Source organism: Myotis lucifugus, unplaced genomic scaffold (genome assembly GCF_000147115.1).
Source record: "Myotis lucifugus unplaced genomic scaffold, Myoluc2.0 scaffold_4, whole genome shotgun sequence".
Lineage (NCBI taxonomy): Eukaryota > Metazoa > Chordata > Mammalia > Chiroptera > Vespertilionidae > Myotis > Myotis lucifugus.
In genome coordinates this window covers 16,777,848-16,786,120 of record NW_005871052.1, presented here as the reverse complement: position 1 = coordinate 16,786,120, position 8,273 = coordinate 16,777,848, and the positions used below count along the sequence as shown (strand labels likewise).

The following is an 8,273-nucleotide window of genomic DNA, read 5'->3' as shown; positions in this document are numbered from 1 at the left end:
AATCAAGAGGCCAGGGTTAATTTCCAATTAAGTGTAAAATCAGCCAGCATCAGGATAATGCTTATTTCCTATTTCCCCACCAGCATCACCAGCACCTTTGAAGAAACACAATAAGCACAATTATAATGACAGTAGAAGTACAAAATGTAGGAGGAAGAGTAAGGCAATGTAGGGAGTGCATAAGGGGTTCTCATGAGGGTGAAGGTACCCAAACCACATCACCAAAAGTTGAATTGTCATAGGAAGGAGTCCCTGTTATACCTCAAGGACTAGGAATCCTCCAGACATGACTGTTGACAACTGCAAAGGGCAGAGTAGGTGGGCCTGGGATGAAACTCTTGCATGAGAGAAAAAAATTGGGGGAAATTGAGCCAGGTTTGGGGCCAGCTTAGATAGGGTGGTGTAGGTCAGGGTTGCTAGTTATAGGGCCAAGAGACATAACAGTTTCTAACCAATCAGGTTACACTGCATAGAAGAATACAATAAATCAGGTGGTGGATAACATTTGGGAAGATCTTGAAGAGCAAACATAATCCACTAGTGACTAGCCTGAATGGATATAGAGAAGATTCCATTCCTTGATAGAAAATGAGGCAGCCACTACCATTGCTGCTGCTGCTGCTGCTGCTGCTGCTGGTGGTGGTGGTGGTTAATAATAATTGAGCACTTCTTAAGGGCCAATCATGGTTATTTGGGTGAAGTAACTTGTCCATGGTGATTGAGGCATGAGTATGAATAATGGTGGTCAAGTTCCTTCCAGGGTAGTTAGAGGCCAAGTGTCTTATCAGCAATGGCTAGCAAAGAAGAAACAATGAGCAACAAAGGAACTCAGTCTCTATTGAGTCCCTCTAGATCACAGACCCAGAAGGGAGACATAATTCTGAGTCATGCAGGATGGTAATAGGGGTGGAGAAGAGGTGAATGAACAAAAGGTTGTTCATACCACACCTATCTCACATTTTGATGGCTCTGGGGGGAACTATAATAGGATGGCACCTGTCAGCATTATGAGACCTAGATGGAAGTAGCCGAGGAAGTAGAAGCTGGAGGGATAAATCCAGGGCTGACAAAACTAGTAAAAAACTCAGTTCCCACAGGTTTGCCAAAGGCTAGGAAAGGCCACCACCTATTTCTGTTCGCCAGGACCAGAAAAGTCCTCTTTTGCAGTCTTGATTTTAGGCACCTTTTTAGGCATTCAGAGGGCATGGGTTTTCATGAAATTGGATTAATAGAGGCTCAGAGGACGTGACACTTGCGTTCACAACAAAATAGAGAGATCCCCTATCTCATGAGGAGGCTCCCGGATAGAAATATTGCTCTGGAAAGAGCATTCCTGGGGTCTGACCCATAGGGGATCCCAACCATCTGGACTGAAAGTCTCCTTATCTTCCAGCCTCTTAGAAAAGGTTGGGCACCTTCACTTTGCACCCCATTGGCCCCATAAAATCCAGCAAGTCTAAATTTAACAGAATTCTTCAGAAAACTCAGCTGGATTGACTTGGGTTACCAAAATACCAGTACTCTGTGAGCAACCTTAGAGGATCAAAGGTGCAAAGGACTTTGAAATCAACTTGGCCTCAATCTCTTCTCTGAATTAACTAAACCACAGGGGATTAGTTAAGGGGATGGTCTGGGTTTGAATCCTGAATTCACCATTTCCTGGCTGTGGGAACTTGAGCAAATGATGTTAGCTATTCTGTGCCTCAGTTTTCTCAGCTGTATAGTAAAATGAAGCTAAGACCAATACTTACATCATAGGAATATTATCAGGAAAAACAGTAAACCCATGCAAAGCATTTAGGTAACACATTTAGCATGCAGTAGTGCAAGTGACCAAGAGATATGGGGAATACACATCTCATCTTGGCCTTTGGGGACACTGCTTCTGCCCCCTTCTACTATATAGAATGAGACTAGTTAAGGGATTGGTAATCAGCATCAAGGTATCATCTAAGAATATATTCAGCTTCCAAAGAGCACTCCCCACCCCTTTTGTTATAGTCATTTGTTACAGCCACCACTTTCTTTGGTGTGTTGTGTATTTAAGATGGGAGAAGTTGGGCAATACCAGGGTCCCTAACTTCCCACATAGAGTCTACTCCAGGATTAAGCATGTGTCTTTATGCTGTGAGGCAAGGCTTCTGTAGGCAGCTGCTTCATGCCTTATAAGCAGCATTATGGTCTCCAAGAAGATCCCATACCCTAATCTTCAGTATCGTGATTACATGATAGAGGAGAGGTTGAAGATGTAATTTAGGTTATTACTTATTTTAAAACTAGAGGCCCAGTGCATGAAATTCATACAAGAGTAGGCCTTCCTTCCCCCAGCTGCCGGCACTGGCTTCCCTCTAGCACCTTCCCTCTAGCCCAGGGGTCCTCAAACTACGGCCCTCGGGCCACATGCAAATACAAATATTGTATTTGTTCCCGTTTTGTTTTTTTACTTCAAAATAAGATATGTGCAGTGTGCATAGGAATTTGTTCATAGTTTTTTTTTAAACTATAGTCCGGCCCTCCAACGGTCTGAGGGACAGGGAACTGGCCCCCTTTTTAAAAAGTTTGAGGACCTCTGCTCTAGCCGCTGGCAAGTATCTGGGACCCAGGCTTCCCTCACATCCCCGGCTTCATCTGGAAGGTCGTCTGGAAGGATATCAGGTCTAATTAGCATATTACGCTTTTATTATTCTAGATAGGGAGATTGTCCTGGATTATCTGTATGAGCCCAATAAAATCACCCCAATGAAAGGTGAGCAACTTAACAGAGGCAGAAGAGGGAGTCAGAGGAAGGGGAAGCAAAAGGATTTGATGTGTCACTCATTGTAATCTTGAATATGGAGGGGCCTCATGTCAAAAAATGGAGACCTCTCCTACTACAACAAGGAATTGAATTCTCCCAACAACCAGAGAACTTAGAAGAGGGTTCTGAGCCCCAGATGACAACCACATCCCAGCTGATACCTTGATTTTAATTCAGTGAGACCCTAAGAAGAGAATCCAGCCACACTATGCAGAATTTCTGACCTATAAAGACCATGAGAAAATAAGTGGATTTTTTTAAGCTGCTAAATTTGCAGTCATTTGTTACAGTAGCAATAGAAAACTAAAACAATGGTCCTGGGCCTTAATTTGTACATCTGTCAAAGGGGGGGGGGGCAAAATATGTGGTCTTACCTATTTTGGGGGATTGTTATGAGGACAAAATGATGAACAAAAGAGTGTTTTGCAGTCTCAAGTCATAAAAATATTAGGATATACTCCAACAGGGGAAAAACCAATCTGTTTTGAAACAATTGGGTTGAAGTAATTAAGAGCTTAACACTCCTGAAATTTCCCAGAAGTGCTGAGGTTTTGGAGGACTGCTTCTCCTCTCCTACAGAAGCAGTGTAGCATAGGTGAACACAGAAAACCTACATCCCAATCTACTTCCTAGAGCAAGTTATGTCACCTCTCTAAGTCTCAATAAAATGAGAGAAAACTCCTGCTCACCCCCCATCTGCCACTTATCTCTCTAGGTGATTCTCATGTCCATTAGCTACAGATAACTGGATATAAAGTAACCCTTTAAAATGGAGAAACAGATTCAGAAAGGATTTATCTAAGGCCGCACACTAGAGCTCTGCCTAGATGATATGACTGTGTGAGGCTCATCTGAAGCAATGAGTGTGCATATATGATAGAAACAAAATAGTACTCAGATGAAAGGCCTATTCGTCATCCCCAGTGTGTGCTCTGCTACTGGAAGAAGATATCTTTATATGGTAAAATAGTCACCTAAAGAAAGTAGAGTTGAAAGACCCTTGGGTTGATACTCTGAGAACCTGTTTTGTGCCATTGGCATCTACATAGTAAAATAAGCAATGACATTGCTCTAGCACCTTCCCTTTAACAAAATGGAATCAGAAATGTCTACTCAGATTTTTCAATAACTGGACCAATTATGTTTTAGTTCCTTTCCAATGATCTAGATGGCAAATGAAGAAAACTAAGAGCTTTTGTCTGGGAGTTTTTCATTTGGTGACAAATATATGGGGAATTAAGAAAGAGGGTAAAAGCCAACCCCCCCAAATAATGACCACTAAATCCACCCATCATAATACCTCTTGCTAGGTAACTGTGGTGTAATGGAAAGAACCTTGAATAGGAGCCCAAGGACTTGGGATCTTCTTTAAGCATGGCTCCTAATGTGTTATGTAAACTAGGCAATTACACTAAATGATTTTGCAAGACCCTACCAATCAAATAATATATGAGTTGTAAAAAGAGTCTATCTGAAGGCTGTGGTTCTTAACCTTTATTGGGTCACAGGCCCATTTGAAATTCAGTGGAATGTTATGAACATCTCTCCAGAAAAAGAAATTATTGAGGAATTCTGAACACCATTTCAGAGGCTTCGTGAAGTTCCTGAATCCATGAGCACTGGGTTAAAAACTGCTTCTTTCAGGAGATAAAAGCAATTAACTGCAGAAGACAAATATGATGCAATGTGACAGCTGCCTGGCCTCAATCCATCTTAACATTTTTTTCCCAGCATTTGACCCAAAAATTGAACTCCTGCAGGACAAATACCAGCTCCCTTCTTTAAAGAAATGTTTTCAGCTTTTCTTTATTTCTTTCTTGCTTACTTGGAAAGGAAGCTGCCAGGGCAAAACAGGCAGAAGAATAATTCAAACAGACCTAGGCTTTGACCTGCAAAATGTGCTTTGCAGATTTGTCTTAGGTGGTTGTATGTAAGAGCAGGAAGGCTACCTTCCTGAGTTCACATGGACAGTTTGTGGGGGGACATCACCCAAGCTGTCTGGCCCCACAGAAGCAGACAGGTTCTTGGCAATATATTGCAGCATGAGAGCTCCAACCTGGCACCAGGGTCCATATCATCAGTAAGAGACATGTTATGATTCTCTGATGTTTAGCAAACATTCATACTTCCTTGCTTCCTAGGTAAGGCCCCAACCCAAGTAGTTTTCAGTTCAGGGTAAGATTTTTTAGATCAGTGGTTAGTCCCAAATCATTCAGAGTTCGATGTCCTTTTGAGGAGGCAGGAAGTTCAGGAAGAGTTGAAAACTGAGCTCCCCTCTTCAACTCAGGTCAGTGGATAGCTTGGTTTCTGCAGAGTCTGGCTTGAGGGAGTTTATCCATTCACAGTCATACAGGAGCTCAAAATAGAACTTCTGACGGGATAAAGACAGAATAAAAAGGAGAAATAAACCTGTTCTAGGACATGTGCCCCCTATTTATAGCATCCTAGAGCCTAAAGGTGCAGGGCCAGGAAGGAGCTGTTCTTCAGCACAAAATGACTCAGCACACAGGGTTTGAAGATCCTTCCAAAACCTGGAAAAGGTCTTCAGAGGCCAAGGCTTTTAAACCTGAAAGGGAAAGAAGAGAGTAGAAAATTAGCTAAGACTGGTTATACACTTAACAGCCACTGAGTAGTGGGGCCTCCTTGGTAGGTAGCTAAGCATGCATTTGGTAGCTAATCTGAATAATAGGGACTGGCTAGGAAAAGGCCCTTATAACTCTGATCCCAGGAAACAGGGCCTAAGGTGGCCCCTATACTCAGGAATAGAAACTGTGTGCCTTTGGCCTCAACTCTAATCCCCCAAAAGTCTACAGGGGATGCAGAAGCTTGATACCTCTGAGATTATCCCCCACCCTGTAACATGGCCACTACCTTTATAGCATTTATAACACTACAATATTTCCACACTTCTTTTTACTGGGACTTCACCTCCATGAGGGCTGATAAGGAAAAAGCTTATCTACCTGTGCATCTCTGAGGACTGCCAGTGATAATAAAAAAAAGGAAGCCTGGGACAGACACCTGGATCTCATTTCTGTGTATATTGGTTCATGTTATGCCAGCAATCTGATAGTCAAACAATCAGAACTCCTAGATAAAAACATTTCCATGATCTCCATGGCTCCTGTTGACTTCAGCAAGTTACTTATACCCTCTGAACCTCAGTTTCTTATTCGTTGAGTTAAAATGCATATTATCCTCCCTGTATCTAGCATTTGATATGCATCAAATGAGCTAATGGATGTGAAAGTGCTTTACATCAGACAAATACGAAGGACTAAGAAGGAAGTTTCAGAGGGGTAACACTGAAATAGTGATTGGGTCTGAAAGAATGAAGTCCTACTACAGATACTAAGCTGGACTCTTGGTTCCTGCTATAATGCCCAAAGAGAAGTTACTGATCATCTTATAGACCCAAAGAATGCCAGAGTAAGAAAGTTACAACCTTTTCATTTTACAGATTGGGAAATTGAGGCTCAGAGAATGAAATGTACTTGCCCCAAATGTCACAGTCTAGGATTCCTAATAAACTTGATTCAAAAGCAATTTGTAAAACTACACTGTAGTTTTGCTGGGGAAAAAGAAAGGAAAGAAGAAAGAAACTTAAAAACACAGAGAATCTCAGAATTAGAAGGCAGTAAGTAATTATAGGGTAATGAACTGAGACATGGAGGTAAGTTTCCAGTCTCTGAACCAACACAGTATTCCAATCATCAGAAACTCAGATCCCATAAAGAAGTCTTATGTGTGCCCGGCCAGAGTTCAATTCCCAGTCAGAGCACAGGCTGGGGTTGAGGGCTCAATCCTCAGTGGGGGGTGTGCAGGAGGCAGCTGATTGATGATTCTCATTAAGGTTTCTCTCTCTCCCTCTCCCTCTCTCTGAGTTCAATAAAAACATCCTATATAATAAAAGAGAAACATGCAAATTAACCATCCCTCCGCTACACTCAAGCCACACCAACAAGCCATGCCCACAAGCCAATCAGGAGCAAGTATGCAAATTAACCTAACTAAGATGGCGGCGGCCACAGAGCTGGAGCAAGCAGGAGGCTTGGGTTGCCCCTGGCGATTGAGGAAGCCAAGATTCCCACCTGCCCTGGCTGGCCCTGGGCTATGCTCAAGGCTACAAAGTTTCAATTATAGAAGATAAATCAATCCCAGATACCTGCTTCCAGCTGGCCTGTGCTCCACTCAAGGCTACAAAGTTTCAATTATAGAAGATAAATAAATCCCAGAAAAGAAAAAAAAATGAGAGGCTGGGAGCTTGGGTCACCGGGGGGCATGGCCAGGCTGCAAACAGCCATCAGCCCATTACCCACGCTGGCCAGGCACCCCAATGGGACTCCCCCACCCTGAAGGGGCTGTGGCCAGCCTGAAAACAGCCCTTAGCCCCTCACCCAGGCTGTCCACACCCCCATGGGGTGAGGGTCCCCGCTGGGGGTCTTGGCCAACAGCCATCAGCCCCCCACCCAGGCTGGCCAGGCACCCCAGTGGGGACCCCCACCCTGATCTGGGACACCCTTCAGGGCAAACCAGCCGGCCCCCACCCATGCACCAGGCCTCTATCCTATATAATAAAAGGGTAATATGCAAATTGACCCTAACAGCAGAACGACTGGGAATGACTGGTCACTATGACACGCACTGACCACCAGGGGCAGATGCTCAATGCAGGAGCTGCCCCCTGGTGGTCAGTGCGCTCCCACAGGGAGAGCTCTGCTCAGCCACAAGCCAGGCTGATGGCTAACAGCACAGTGGTGGTGGCGGGAGCCTCTCCCGCCTCCTCAGCAGTGCTAAGGATGTCCAACTACAGCTTAGGCCTGCTCCCCACTGGCAAGTGGACATCCCAGGAGGGCTCCCGGGCTTCCAGAGAGATGTCTGACTGCCAGCTTAGTCCCGATCCCCCAGGGAGCAGCCTAAGCCAGCAGGTGGACATCCCCCTAGGGGTCCCAGACTGCAAGAAGGCACAGGCCGGGCTGAGGAACCCCCCCTCCCGAATGCACAAATTTTTGTGCACAGAGCCTCTAGTCCTATATAATAAAAGGCTTATATGCAAATCGACCAAATGGTAGAATGACCAGTCACTATGATGTGCACTGACCACCAGGGGCAGATGCTCACTGCAGGAGCTGCCCCCTGGTGGTCAGTGCTCTCCCACAGCGGGAGAGCCTCTCAGCCAGAAGCTAAGCTCATGGCTGGCTAGCGCAGCAGTGGTGGCGGGAACCTCTTCCGCCTCCATGGCAGTTGGCCATCCCCTGAGGGCTTCTGGATGTGAGAGGGCACAGGCTAGGCTGAGGGACCCCCTGAGTGCACGAATTTCATGCACCGGGCCTCTAATATATACACACAAATAAAAGCATTATATGATAATTAGACCGGGAGACCTTCTGGACGTCCTTCTGGACAAAGCCATGGTGGCGGGGCTGAGGCAGAGGCAGTTAGGGGCAATCAGGATGGCAGGGGAGGACAGTTGGAG

General features: G+C 44.9%; 1 protein-coding gene across 2 annotated transcripts in view; it reads right to left on the bottom strand.

Annotated features, from left to right (window-relative positions):
• Positions 1-4,587: 4,587 nt before the first annotated feature.
• The window catches only part of OPHN1 (oligophrenin 1), a 489,623-nt gene continuing 485,937 nt past the window's right edge, over positions 4,588-8,273 (bottom strand). For both annotated transcript variants that reach the window (XM_006082933.3, XM_006082934.3), the window contains one exon: positions 4,588-5,363. The gene's annotated coding sequence lies outside the window, so the exon portion shown is untranslated. The remainder of the gene's footprint in view (positions 5,364-8,273) is intronic.